This window comes from Phodopus roborovskii, unplaced genomic scaffold, assembly GCF_943737965.1.
Source record: "Phodopus roborovskii unplaced genomic scaffold, PHOROB, whole genome shotgun sequence".
Classification (NCBI taxonomy): Eukaryota; Metazoa; Chordata; class Mammalia; order Rodentia; family Cricetidae; genus Phodopus; species Phodopus roborovskii.
The window spans coordinates 17,266,530-17,281,739 of NW_026126549.1; the positions used below are offsets into that span (position 1 = coordinate 17,266,530).

Genomic DNA, 15,210 nt, shown 5'->3' on the forward strand with positions numbered 1-15,210 from the left:
ATCCTCTCAGATCGTCAACTGAATGCTTCTTACAAATAAAGAAAGAAAAAGGAATCTAGGAAAACCACATCTCTAAAATGTTATGACAGGAGAGATGGCTCAGCAGTTAAGAGTACTTAGGTGTTCTCAGGGTACCTGGGCTCAGTTCCCAGCACCCAAACAGCAGCTCACAACTGTCTGCAACTCTAGTTTCAGGAGATGCCCAACTTTGACCTCTACAGACACTAGGTACACATGTGGTGCACAGACATACAGAAAACACACACACACACACACAGACACTAATAATAATAATAATAATAATAATAATAATAATAATAATAATAATAATAATGTACCAACAATAAGAAGAATCAAAGCAGTACATCAGGGGTAGAAATTTGAGCTTTGAGCTCCCTCTACTGGCTCAAAGAAAAAATTCCCAGAAATAATTAAAACCCAAACCACAAACTAGTAATTAAGTAACTCTTGTCTGACACAGATCTTTAAAAGTTATCAGAATTGGCATAGTGGCTCAGCACTGATGAGGCTGAGGCAGAAGAATTGCCTTAAGTTTAAGGACAGTCTGGCTGCAAAGGGAAAAAGCTCTACATCTCTGTAGCCCTGCCCTGTATCTTTACGTGAGAAAATTCTGGATTACAGCTCACTTGAGCTGGAGACCGAGGCCATCCTGACTTTCCACAATGTATATCATGAGCATGTTTACAGTTTAGAATGTTTTCAACCCGTGCTTATTATAGGCATATAAATCATATAGCCAAGAATAAGATTTAGTCCAGTCTGTCACTTTGGATTTGAAGAAAAAGGCAAAGCAATGGCAAGATAAACATGTTCTATCAACAGATGAGGATTGACATTTAGAGTTAAAAATCTTTATGTATCCAAATTGATTTAGAGTGTATATCTAGTCTGCATTTATTTTATCACTATGTTAATGCAGTATTTGCTTTAATGTACTTTTAAAGGCATGTGATTGTTGACATACACCATAACCTCATTCATTTTAAGTCAACAATATTCACTGAGCGTGCAGACTTTGCACTATGACAATAAATGCAACCACAACAACCAAAAGAGTCTGAGAAGTTTACCATCTGGTAGAAGGACACATCATTTTTACTCATTCAAAAATAGCATGAAAAGCAATGGGGTAACTAAAGATGACATTTTATTCCCTGAGTTCTAGTACTGCTTTCTTACCAATAACTTGCTCACACCGAAAATAATATCAAAGTTAACTGTTGATTCAGAGAATTTGGTTGAATCAGGAGACTGTCGTACCCTGATGACACCACCACTTGCCGCTCTCTGGAGCAGGTGTTATTTTTACAGTTGCTCCAGAGTGCTCATTATATAATATAGGTGGAATGCTTGAATCAGTGCCCAGGAAAGTAAGCAACAGATACGGCTGTAGCGATGACTTAATTGTGATTTGAGTGTTCACATGACCATGTTAGCTCACAAAATCTTTACTGGGGGCTGAAATCAGAACAGGAAAACAATAAATATATATGAAAGCCTAATTATAAAGGTGGTTTGTGCTGTGGTCCTGTGTTGGAGGGACAGAATTGTCACCTGTCCTCGCCACAGGGAAAGATGGAGAAAACTGAACTTAAAATTTTCTCAGATTACAGAACAGAAGTAGTCACTTTTTAGGACCACTGACCACCCCAAAAGTTGGAGAAAGAAAAGAATCCTAGTCCCACCAAAGCAACACCTGAAGAGCCAAAACTGGAGGGAAATTAAGCTGCAGCTGTGAACTGCTGGCAACCCAGAGTGAAAAATCTGGAGAGTTGTAAATTTTACCTATGGAAAGGAAAGCATATCCTCAAATTATGAATCATAAATTAATCCAGAGTTCAGACCTCTCATTGACTTTGTCAATGCCCCATTTCTGAACACTGGGTATCGAGGCTTCTCTACACATGGGCCTCTCCACAGGACACTTTAAATCCAAATCATAATACTTACCTAGTAAGAAATGTTTTCACAAATATATCTGCATGCATATATCATTAACTGTGATTGACATACACTGGAATATTATAAAAGGAAGAAATGAAAATAAAAATGTTTCATTTTTCCACTCTTGCTTTAAGAACATAACACTTTCCTCAAAAGGATGATAAACGATAGCAAAAATAAACTTGCTGATCATGTCTTATGAATGAGTGAAGCGAATGGCGTCAGTGTTGCAAGGGTCGAAAAGGAGGAGTTATTGGTTCTCCAGCATCAAGAATGCATATTATCTGAAAATGGTGTGATGCTAGATGACACTGTTCTTGGATTGGTTTTAGCTATCCATTGCTAACTCTAGGGCAACCACTAAAACTGTTTTAAATAAGGGTATAATTGATAAGATGAGGGGAGAGAGAAATGGAACCAAATACTATGTTCAGCCAAAATCACAGAAGAAAACAGTGGAAGACAAAAAAATAAATAAAAACAAGAACAATAAATAGTAATACTGCCAATCATAAAATACATTAAATTCAATGGTAGCAATAATTATATTAAGCATCACAATATTAATATACTGCTTAAGACACAATAGTATCACATCAGGTTAAAGAAAAGGTGCAACAACATGTCTTTGCATGAAATGTCTTTGAACATAAAAACATTGATGAATTGGTGTTGAGAGGCATCATGAATTTTGTTCTAGAAGATAGTTTACTGGTAGATGCATGTGTTATGCTTTTCATTTACTGGTGATTCAACCTTGTTCTCTAACCTTTATCTTCACAGCAATATTGAAGTTATGCCTCTTAATGGCAGTGGCATCTAAGTATTCAGGTATTTAAATCTAAAGCTAGAAATGATTAAACTCTGCCAAACACTGGGCCTCCCACACCAAACAGCCAATAACACAAAGGGAAAGTTCTGGAAGGAAATAAGTAGTTATTCCAGTAAGAACACACATGAAATCACCTTGATGTTAATTTGAAGAACGCTTTAGTGTCTAGTTAGGAAAAATGGCCACAGTGGTCTATGAGCATGGGAAGTCCTGAGTGAATGTGTGTTGCTGACACCATCATGGCCCCAATGCCTCTGTTGTATAATGGGACATTTCCTAAGGAGACAAAGCACACATGTCTATTCACCTCAATAGGAAGCCCACAACAGACCAAAGTATGAATACCACCAAAGTCCAACTTGGTGAATCAATGAGTTTTATTGGGGTTACTTACAGGAATATGGGTGAGAGGTGACTTATAGAAGCTGAAATGACTCAAAGACAGCTACATTACCAAAGCCCACCCCAGCTTGGGTGACAGTTCACAAAATCTGGGAATGCAGAGCACCACACTACAAAGCCTGCAGGCAGCTCAGCAGGGTGTCCAGTGCCCATTCCAAGTGACTCAGTTGGTCTAAGCCTCTTCCAGGCAGCTTTGGTGGTTTATGCTTCTCCCAGGCAGTTGGTCTAGTTTCAAAGTCTTCTTGGTAGCTTGGTTTCTCTGACCATGACTCTCAGCAGCTTGATTTGTTTATGCTTGAGAAAGCAACAACAGCAAAGAGTAAAAAGAGCTAAGTGAATCTGGTCAGTTTCAGGAACTTCCTGAAGCCATTTTGAGTTGTTTATCTTCTGACTTTAGGAGCATCCCAACAGGTTGGAATTTTTCAGTCTCAGGAGGAACTATATATAGCCTCAACCCCATGAAAATGGCAAAGGCTTCCTCCAGTCCAAGAATGAGTGTTTACTAATGATTAACAAAGCTGCACAAAACCTAGCGATCACAGATTACTCCTCCCACGTGTTTACAGCTTGATGTTGTTCCCCCACAGAACCTCCCCAACCAGGCGTATGCTGGATAGTTTTATATCAACTTGACACAAGCAAAAGTTATGGGAGAGGAGATAACCTCTATTTTAAAAAGTGCCTTCATAAGATGGGGATGTAGAACATTTTTTTAATTAGTGGTTGATGGGGCAGGCCCTGATCATTGTGGGCCTAGGCTGGCTGACCTGGGTCCTATAAGAAAGCAGGCTGAAGGCTGGAGGGATGGCTCAGCAGTTAAAGGCTACATTCACAACCAAAAATGTAAGAAAGCAAGCTGAGTAAGCCACGAGGAGCAAGCCACTAAGCAGCTCTCCTCCGTGGCTTCTGCATCAGCTCCTGACTCCTGGTTCCTGCCCTGCTTGAGTTCCTGTCCTCACTGCTTTTGAGGGTGAATTGTTACATGGTACTGTGAATGAAATAAACCCTCTCTTCTCCAAGTTTCTTTTGGCCATGATGCTTCATCATAGCAACAGGAACCCTAACTAAGACACAGATTTCTGGGTTTCATAGTAGGTCCTATCCATCAAACAGAGCACAGCACACCAGATCTGTTTATGCATCTGTAGTTTCTTCAGTGTCAGGTCATTTCTTCATTCCCACATTGTTCCAATCAAGGCAAGCCCCAAAGCCATGCAGGTGGAGGCAACAGTCTCTTAAGCAAGGTCCCAGCTGCCTTCAATTCTATGAAAGCCGCAAAGTGAGGCTGCTTAAGAGAAAACATTTGAAGCAAGCTGGGCTTGGTTTAGAAGTTTAAAGTGAAGATGCCCTCTGCATAACATAAAAGGGAAAAAAAGAATGGCGGTGAGATGCTATTACTGAAAATACAAGATACTTTAGTCATGGACCACGGAGGAAAGAGCTTACATAGGTGCTATGCAACCCAGTAGAAGAGCAAAGTAATCATCAACCTTGCTCAATCATGTTCTTCAGGCTGCAATAATGACCAGACAGGAAGGATATGCCCACCAGTACAAGAGTGGCAAGAATGTTATAGGAGCAAAGAACTATTTTCCAATTGTTTTTAGGATCCACTTCACCAGAATTCATTCCTGGCACTATTATCAAAGACAATAACTGTACTGGGTAGTTTTGTGTGTCAGCTTGACTCTTGCTAGAGTCATCAGAGGAAGGAGCCTCAGCTGAGGAAATGCCTCCTTGATATTCAGCTGTAAGGCGTTTTCTCCTTTAGTGATCAATGGTGGAGTGTCCAGCCCCATGGTGATGGTGCCATCCCTGGGCTGCTGGTCCTGGGTTCTATAAGAAGATGGGTTGAGCAAGCCAGTAAGTAACTCCCATTCTATGGCCTCTACATCAGCTCTTGCCTCTGGGATCATGCCTATCTTCTTTCAGTGATGAATAGCAATGCTGAAGTGTAAACTAAATATAAACCCTTTCCTCCCCAACTTGCCTTTGGTCATGGTGTTTCATTGCTGCAACAGAAACCATAACTAAGACAATAACCTATGGATAGGGTTGTCATAGAGCCCAGGGGAGAACATTACTTTTGCTGTGATAAATGTATATAGAATTAAACTAACTCCTAATGACTTATATCCATAAATCAGTGTATCACTTAACCTTCATTAGAGAAGCTTCCTTCTGCAATAAATAATGTCTGTTTTGAAATAGACCCACAACTGGTCAAGGTGTAGAGAATTAAGAGACTGTGGGCTGCGCAGCCATAAATGGTACATCTACACCACAGTACTCCTACAAATGTCCATGGACCATCCCAAACAAGAGGTGGTAGATGGCTACAATGAAACAGTGTTTTCAGGACAAAACAAGGCAGTTACACATATGAATTCTCAGAGGTTATGACCTGCAGGATAATTGCACAAACTCAAGCCAGACAAAGATCTCATCTTGGAGTGGGGAGGTTGTAATAAAGTCCTTCCCTCTGCTGAGGAGCTATTGGAAATTGATAGTTGTTGGGAGAGAGAAAGAGAGAGAGAGAGAGAGAGAGAGAGAGAGAGAGAGAGAGAGAGAGAGAGAGAGAGAGAGCAGGTTTTCTTCCATGAGGCTACTCCTGAGATGCCATCCATGCAACATCCATGCACATCCAGGCATCCCATCCCTGAGAGGTCTCAGGGGAGGAAAAGCAAAAAGAACACATGAAATTAGAAGAGAATGATCTGAAAGATGGTAGAGGAACTGAGTGCAGAGAATGAGAGCTGGACTAGATCAAAATACATTATAAGCATGGGCAGAAGTCTTAAACAAACACAATGATTAAAGGAGAGAGAGAGAGCACAAAGCAGAACAGAAAGTGCCCATGTAAGAGCTGCATCCAGATAGTCACTGAGAGAGAACTTGGTTACTACAAAGCTCAGAGGAAGATGTACAGTAAGACCAATGTTGTTTCTATAGCTGTGACACACTCATTCTGCAGCCCATAATCATGGAGTCATTCTGACTTGAGAGTGAAATATGTACGTGTGTGTGTGTGTGCGTGTGTGTGTGTGTGTGTGAATTCTGATTTTAGAGTGTTATATGTATGTATGTGTGTATGTATGAACACACATACAAACACAAAATATCTAATTTTTTTGAGAGAGGTCTTTGCTGTGGAGACCTTGGCTGACTTCAAACTTGCAGTGATTTCCTGCCTGTTTCTTGAGTCCTTGGCAAGCCTTATTATCTAAGAAATTAAAAACTTAGTAAGGTAATAGTTGGCATAGATACCGAGTCCTCTGGTGGACATGGGCAAAGTAAGTTGAAAACCTGGGAAGGATTCACCATTCTAGGTGCTACTAAGAGCATGTGTGATTGACAGAAAATCAGACTATCAACATCAGCAGGAATTTGGAAGAAGTTGATCCCAACCTTCACAGATGAGTTTGGGGATTTTAAGGTGGGTCAAGTGACTGCAGATGTAGTGGAAACAGTGAGAGTACCACAACTAGAATCGAAGTTTGGGAAGCATCCATCCTTGTGAGTGAGCACAAGGTAGCACACCTCTTAGAGTTCCCGGAGGACCTGTTGGAGGATGCACACTGACCCCTGGGCATCATCCCATGCAATGAAATGTTGACACTGCTTGGGAGACTGGACAAGGTATACTGAATTGAGAACAGATAGATGAAAGTCTAGAGTTTGCTGGATTTTCTGGGGGAAGGCTGCCATGATGAAAGAGACTGTGTTGTTGATTTGAAAAGAACCAGCAGATTTGATGGTTCAGAACCTACTGTGAGAGCAGAGCTGATGGAACCAGCGCCATATACTGCACTGTTTTGTCAAAAGAATTAGCCTTCAACACCATGCTTTTCCCAAATGCTACCTATTGTGGTTAGAACTATCTTGAAGATCAGAATAATCCTCCCAGACAGGAAAACCAGTCAGGCAGTTTTGCTAGCTCTCCTGGAGTAGGAGCTGATGGACTGATTTGGTGTGGAGACCGAAGTGTGCTCTGTCCTTATAGAGCATATTGTCCTGCCTAACAATGACGACATGATGCCAGAGGCTGTGGCTATAAGGTGCAAGATGCTCCCATGGATGGGAAGGATATTATAGCATCTTGTCCCTTTTGTGAGCTACACTGTGACTGTAGAATGAAGGGGAGTTGGCCAGCAAGCCACCAAGGAAAGGCTGCTGCCCAGGTTTTTCTGGTTATGTTCTGATAGTGTGGGGAGAGTCTAAAAGGCCTATGCTGAGTACTTCATGACTGTTTCATGTGGAACGTGTTGGAAAACCCAAAGAAAGAAGTTATCACTTCTATCATGGTGGTTGAATTCACCATAGGCTCATGTATGTATTTGTTCCTGCAGTTGGAACTGTTTGGGAAGGATCAGAAGGTGTGGCCTCGCTGAAGGAGGTGTGTCACTGGGGGTCAACTCTGAAGTTTCAAAAGCCCAAACTATTCCCATACTCTGTCTGTCTGTCTGTCTGTCTGTCTGTCTTTCTGTCTTTATCTTTCCTCCTGCCTCTTATTTGTGGATCATATGAAACAAGCTACTGCTCCAGTGCTATGCCTGCAACTTGCTATGCCCCACCCCCCACCATGAAGGTCATGCACTTACAACTCTCTGAAACTATAACTCCCAGTGAAATGTTTCTGTCTATATGTTGCCTTGGTCATGGTGTCCTATCACAGCAACAGAAAAGTAACTAAGACTGCTGTTAATTAACTTTATCAGAGTGACCCTTCAGGTTAGGTTGGCCAAACAGCCCTCTCTCTCTCTCTCTCTCTCTCTCTCTCTCGTTCTCTCTATCTCTCTCTCTCTCGTCTCTGGGGGTCTTTCATGTCTCCTTTTATTTAAAGTCAGGAGATTTATCAGCTGATACATATAGGATCAAAGAACACATGCTGTACAAGAGCAGAGTAAGCCAGAGGATGCTCCTCCGGATCTTGGTGTCCTTTATCCCAGTGCTAGACTGAAAAGCACACTAGAAGACTGCTTCTATGACCTCTAGGAGCTCTCCAGGGGGCATAGATATTCCAATATCAATATACAGTGCCTTCCTCTCTCTGCTTTGTCCTCTGTGTCACATCAGGAAGTAGCCTGCTTTTAAAGCCTGTTAGCACAAGTCTATTCCTGCCAGAGGTTGGCACCAGCTCCCCAGATTTGGCTCTTTTAGACCAGGAATTGTTCAACGCCTTCCATTTCTGGAGGGACTCACCTACCTGAAATAGGTATTGACATAGAGTTTGAACAGGACTCCAAGAAGAGACTCTCCCCAGAGAGCATGATCCCCTTGTGGGGCTCTCCTAATGTCACCATGGCCACCGGGAAGACACTTGAAGAGATGATAAAGAATTAGAGCCAGATGTTAAAGAACAGGTGGGAGGTATTGTTAGCTGAAGTGTAGGCTTCCAGCCTAGGTGCACATGAAGAACAGTGTAGAACAGTGTAGAATAATGGAGAAAGGTACAAGATGAGCTGGGTATAAATGAGCTACCAGGCTGTAACAAACCAAGAGAACCAGATTTTGACAAATCACAATGACTCCATGCCTTTAGTCAGTGCTGCTGTTGAGAATTTGGATGCCATTCTTAACTACATTTGTGAAGATGTGGCCATGAGCCCAATGAGGAGAGGAGAGGAAAGGTGTAAGATGTCATACCACAAGCTTTATTAGATCAGTGCTTGTCAGTGACTGATCCCCTTTGAGCACAGCTGACACTGACATCACCCAGCACTGGGCATACATCCTGCCAGGTGTGGCCCTGAGACTCAGCAAGCAGAGCTGGCACTGCCTAAGAGAGATTCAGGAGTCTCTGGTATCAGACATACAGTGGCGAGTGCCAAGAGCTTTAGCATTCTCCATCCACAAGTTTGAAGCTATTCTTGGAAACCAATTGACAGCTACAAATATGGTTCCAGTATTTAATGGATTTTTAAAAGACCTCAGTGAAGTAAGGATAGATATTCTTAAACATGTACATGATTTTCTATAGTTTCTTCATATTGACAAAAGTAGAGAGTATATGTATTAACTTCAGGAGATTTGGGTGTCAGATAATGGTAGAACTTGATACTTTTGAACTGAACTAGCTGAATAGCTATTTTACATTGGGAATTATATAGTTCTAAAGGTGTTTATCCTTATGTCTTGTTCTGAACCTGTGTGCAGACAAAGTTTCTTCCATTCACTGAGTTTCCTACAAGGAGGACAACAAAGTTTCCAGGAAGCTCTCCATGGTGATACCCACAACCTTCAGAGTGGACCTCATCAATGAGTCAGTAGAAAATTTTGGCAAGTATCTGAAATGGTCTGGTCAGCAAGCCCTTGTTTTTGTCTACCAGGTGAGAAAGGCCTGGCCACACCTACTCATGAAATTTCATGCCATTCCATCTCTCCAAAACCTTCTCATTGTGAGAAATAGCTGACTGAGATGGTGATCCAGACAGATGCCTAATTTTGAGGAGCATGTGATCTCACGAACAGCTGATAGTTCTGTTCCTCACGCTGACATTCCCAAGCCATATGCACATACCTGTGTGAGCCATGTTGTGCACACACCATACATAGATACCATACCACAGTGCCCACTAGGATGAAGTTTGGAGATGAAGATATAGACTAGCAGTCTTGGGTTTCTGCAGAGAAGTTGAAAACTTCCTTGGAAGCCAAGCATGGTGGCACTCATCTGTAATCTCGGCACATAAGAGGAGAATCATGAGTTCAAGACCAGTCCTAGTTAGCTTAAATGACCTAAATAGAAGGGGGAGGTCATCAGCTAGTAAACTGAGCCCTACAGGACACAAAGAAGATTCCAGATGCTTTTACCACCACTGTCAAAACCTAGAAAACAAACAAACAAAAACCTACAAACATTTTGAGTAGACATAAAACCTGTTTTCCTCTATTGGAACATGATGCATGTCTACCTGAGGTACTGAAGCATCATGTGGTAACTGAAGTAATATATACAATATGTAAGTGCCTTTGGTTTGGTTGGGGTATTATTTTTGTGTTTCCATGTAACTGAAATTCTGGTTTAAATGTATAAAAATCCATACCTTCTAAGTTGTTGCTCAGGGTTCTGTCCTCTGTATGGAAGTTTGGGTGTTGGCTGACAGAGTTGCAGCACTTGTTTCTTTCCACGTAGACTGTCACCGAAGACCAGTTTGTTGTGCATCTGACACCACGTTTGCTTATTTTGGCAAATGGTGGGCTTCAAAATGTTAGAGTGCTCCTCATAAAAAACACTGTGACAGACACTACTAGAGAAAGGGTACTTCTTAGCCTTTGCTGTCATCAAGCAACCCTGAAACAGACCATCATGGCCCTCAAGATGGATGAAGACACAGACATGAAGTACTTTGCAAGCATCCACCCTTCCAGCACCAAAGCCTCTGAAGATGCAATGAGTCCTACTACCTTAATCTATTAGAAAACATGAACCATGGTGTCCTTCCTGCTTCTGCAAGAACCACGGTCCAATTGCCCCAAATCAGTCTGGAACAGGTGTGGGAGTGTCTTCATCCTGCTGGCTCAGTTATAGGTACTAGTTACTATCCTCAAGTCTGGGGATTTTTAAGAGAAAAAGGAAGGCCCTGTAACCACTGTTATTTTTTCTTGACATAAGAGAAAGTAATTTTTCAGAGGATTATATTGCCACCAAAGCCTTAACTCATTACTTCATCTTCCAGACTGAAGGAAGCTTGAACTAGCAGAGCATTTCCTTTTGGAAGGAATGAGGTTCCCAGAGACCTGCCTTACACAATGACTGATAGGTGAAATTCTTATGGCTAGAAGGCTGATGTGTACTGGATAGAAAAGACCTGCAGTATTAGCCTAAGCATGCCTTCCAGGTGCAGACTCTATTCAAGGCCATCACTGCTCATCCCAACCCTGAGTATAAATAATTCTTGATGTGTGTAACTGCCAAAAGAGATTTTTTTCAGTTTTAATTTCTCCTAAGAGCTTGATGTTGACTCCTAATATAGTACATTATTGCACACATTTACACAATATTGGCAAAATCTCTCTCTACTAATTTTTTTCATGCTGGTTATAAGCTGAAGGAAATTTATTAGAATAATGTATATAAGATTATTGTAACTTGATCATAGTCATCTCTGAGGTGTAACTTTTCTTCCTGTGCTTCACAGGAGTGCCATTCTGGAGTAGGCAGTCTTAATTGTGCTATTAGAACTATCATGGCACAAGAGCCTGAAGACAGAACTGAATTGCTGAAGCTGGGGAAAAAAAATGTTTAGTGAATGAAGAGATGTTCCTCACTGACAAGCAAACAAAGTAGGAGTTACTTGAAATGTGCTTTTAGAGGAGATGCTATGAACATTGTTCAAATGACAGCAAAAGACTTAGACAATTGCAAAGCTTAGTTGATAAACTAGCTGCAGGAGTGAGAAGATTGGCCCTGGTTTTTACAGAGGCTCTACTGTGGGTAAAATGATATTAAGGAGCATGGAGTTACAGAGACATCTATTGTGAAAGGGACAATCAGCTAGTGAAGCAAACATCATTGCACTTCTACATTGTTTTAAATATGATTCTACTGCATGCTGTATACATAGCTTTCACATGTGATGGGGAAAAAAAGAAATTCATATTATTTGCTCTGTTGTGACATTTCACTTATTGTAGTGTTTTGCAAATGAACCTTCAATATCTTTAAGGTATGCCTGTAATAGGATGAGGAAATATACATAAATCATAAGGTACTGGGAATAGCTATATGAATGTCATACAAAGAAGAACTCAAACATAGAGAAATTATCAGAGAAAAGTGGGGTTGTTATGAGCAGTTTCCCGCCAGCCTGGTTCCACAGCCAAGTCAGCCCCAAATAACTCACAGAGACACTAAATTAGATATAAAGCTGTTGGCTAGTTACAAGCGTTTCTTATTGGCTAGCTCTGTCTTAAATATTAACTCATTTCTATCAATCTAAATATTTCCACATGGTCTTATCTTACCGGTGACAGCATCTGGACCTCTTCCTCTCTAGTCCCTATATCTTGACTCTTCTCTCTTATATCTCCCAGAATCTTCCTTGTCCCACCTATCTTGCTTTCCTATTGGCCAACAGGGCTTTAATCATTACCCAATAAGAGAAACATATTTACAGAAAGGCATCTCCCATCATGGGATATTACAAAATGGTAAAGAAATTGTGTGTTCAGAATGATACAGCAGCCCCTAATGTGTATGAGCCAACAACCCAACAACAAAGCGCATGAAACCAAAGCAAATGGGACTTCAGAGAGAAATGAATGAAGCCATCATTCTAATATGAGAGTTCAGTGTTCCTCTCTCAGTAATTGGTAGAGCCAGAAAAGAGGAAATCATTAATGACAGTGTTGAACTGAAAAAGATCATCAGTCAACTGAATCTAATTGACATTTATAGAGTGTTTCAATGAGCAGAATGAAGAACAGTTACCAAAAGAAAGCATATTGTGGGGCCATACACAGCACCTCGGCAAATTTTCAGAAAAGGAAATCTGAGAAAGCAAACTCTTAGGACTAGAGAGATGTCTGGCTCAGCAATTAAGAGCACTTGTTCAGTTCTAGTACTCACATCGGGTGGCTTGTAAATGCTTGTGTCTAGGAGATCCAATGCTCCTTTTGGCCTCCACATGCACCTGCACACAATACTCTCTCACAGACATAAATAAATATAAATTTATTTTTAAAGTATAATCTTATACCATACTGGAATTAAGGTAAACACCAATATCAGAAAAAATACCAAGAAAATCTCAAAATGTTCATCATGAAATAGTACACTCCTAGATAATGGAAAGACCATAGAAGTCCAAGGGATAGAAAATCTTTTAATAAAATAAAAGTAATCAGGAAATAAGACTTGTTGAAACCTGTGGGCATTGGCAAAGGCTTTGATTCAGGAGAAATTTATAGCTTTGCATATGTATATCAGAAGGAAGCTCCAAAAATCAATAATCTAAGATTCTATTTTAAGAAAATAGGAAAAGAAGAGCAAATTAACTCAAAGCAAAAAGAGAAATACTGAACACCAGAAATTGATGCAATTTAAAATATCAAGAAAGAAAATGAGTAAATCCTAACACCAGTTCTTTGAAGTGATAAACATCTTAAAATACTAAGAATGAAAGAAGACTCCAGCTAATAATATCACAAATGAGAGAGGGGCCATCACTACTTATTTCATGGATATTAACTGGTGACCAAAGGGAGCAATCCTGTGCCCATAAATGTCATATGTTAGATAATAAGGGACAACACATGGAAAGATGTGGAGTCTGTTAGAGCCTGGGGGGGGGGGAGAGTCTGAGAATGTCACCTGTCATTCCTGTACAAAAGTCCCTATGTATTCTTTTTAATCCTTCTACCTATTAACAGTCTCTATTCTTGCTGTGTATCTCATGATGGTTTAGCTTTTGTTTGCATACTTGTCAGTTAGGGTTTGGATTTTTGTGTACGTTCCTTCTCCTAGTCTACCCCAAGACATTCTCTCCTGTATTCTTCAGCCACATCTCACACACTTGCACTCACACTTCTTATATCTTTGCTTCTTACTTTCACCTTATTGCCTCTTCCTTTTCTTTTTTAAGTATAACTTTCCATAGTTTCAACACTAGAATCTGTGGATCCTAGCAATATCTTAACTTCCCTCTCCTAGCTTCCTAGCTACATCCTTATTTTGATAATGTTTTCTTGTCAAATCCAATCTAGTACTCCTTATCCTTAGCCATCTTATTTTGACCCACCTTTCCTCTGTCTGTCTCTCTGTCTCTCTCTCCTCTCTCTTTCTCTCTCTCTCTCTCACACACACATTGTACATGTAAAATAACATAATTTTAGGTAAACAGAAATAATATGATTCCTTAGGTTTTGACCTTGATGTTATTTGTTTCTCTTCCTTCTCCTTCTTTGACCTTTATCCCCCTTCCCACTTTTGATCCCCCTTCACTACTTTTACCACAATTGGAAAGAATACAGAGATCAACACATTGAATGGTGGAGAGCCTAGACCCAACAGATATATACAATACAACTCTTGCACCTAAGGTTTAGGCATAAGAAGGGGCAGAAAGTTTGTGAGAGCCAGAGGACCAGGAAGTCTTCTGGGAAATTGTGTCTTCTAGAAATGGCTTCTTAAAAAAGACCTAAACAATGATAATATTAATAAATATGCTAATGAAGGAGAAAAAACTCATGAGCTCCAACCCCTAGACAAAGAACGATACGCAACTAGTGACTTCTGAGAATTAGGCTCTCAAAGGAAAGAGCCCCTCATTTGTGATATAATACAAAGTGGTCCCTGAAACAAACATATACTCAGCATGTTATTTTTATCTACTTATGTATCTCTCTGTATATAAAAACAATCAGAGAAAAGGTGAGCATCAGATTGAGAGGGAATAGGGATTTACAGGGCAATACAGGAGGAATATGAGGGAAGGGACAAGAAAGAGGTTAGAGGAAAGAAAGAGAAGGGATGAAGTGCTGTAATTATATTTTAATAAAAATATTTCTTAAAAAAGAAATTTAAAAACACATTTCAATAGGAAATATTCCAGATAACAAGCACATACACATTTTAAAATGGTAAATAGATAAACTCCTGTTTTGAAGCTTCTACTGTATCACGAAGCAAAACTCAAATATACCTCAAATTTAGAAAACATACCTCAGATAGAATACTTTCAAAGCAAAAACAGGCACATGGCTATCAGGAAAACATGAAAACAGCTGAATGGTGTAATCTACACAGATGGTTATTTCATTATGGAAATCTATGAACAAATAAGCTTATATCAACATACTTTAAAAATCTGTAGGAAATACTACAGGAAATGGAAACATATTAGATTAGATAGAGGAAATTTTAATTCCATTCTCTCTGTTCCTAACATATTAGTGGATAACTAATACAAATAATAGGGTAGTTCTAATTGATTTTCAATAAATTAAATTTCATTTATTTGCATTCTTTTTACATACTTATAACTGGATTTAGGGGCTGGTGAGATGAC

General features: G+C 40.1%; 1 pseudogene; it reads left to right on the top strand.

Moving 5' to 3' along the window:
• The first annotated feature begins 5,895 nt into the window (after positions 1–5,895).
• On the top strand, positions 5,896–10,619 carry LOC127234292 (serine/threonine-protein phosphatase 4 regulatory subunit 1-like; annotated as a pseudogene).
• The last annotated feature ends 4,591 nt before the right edge of the window (positions 10,620–15,210 follow it).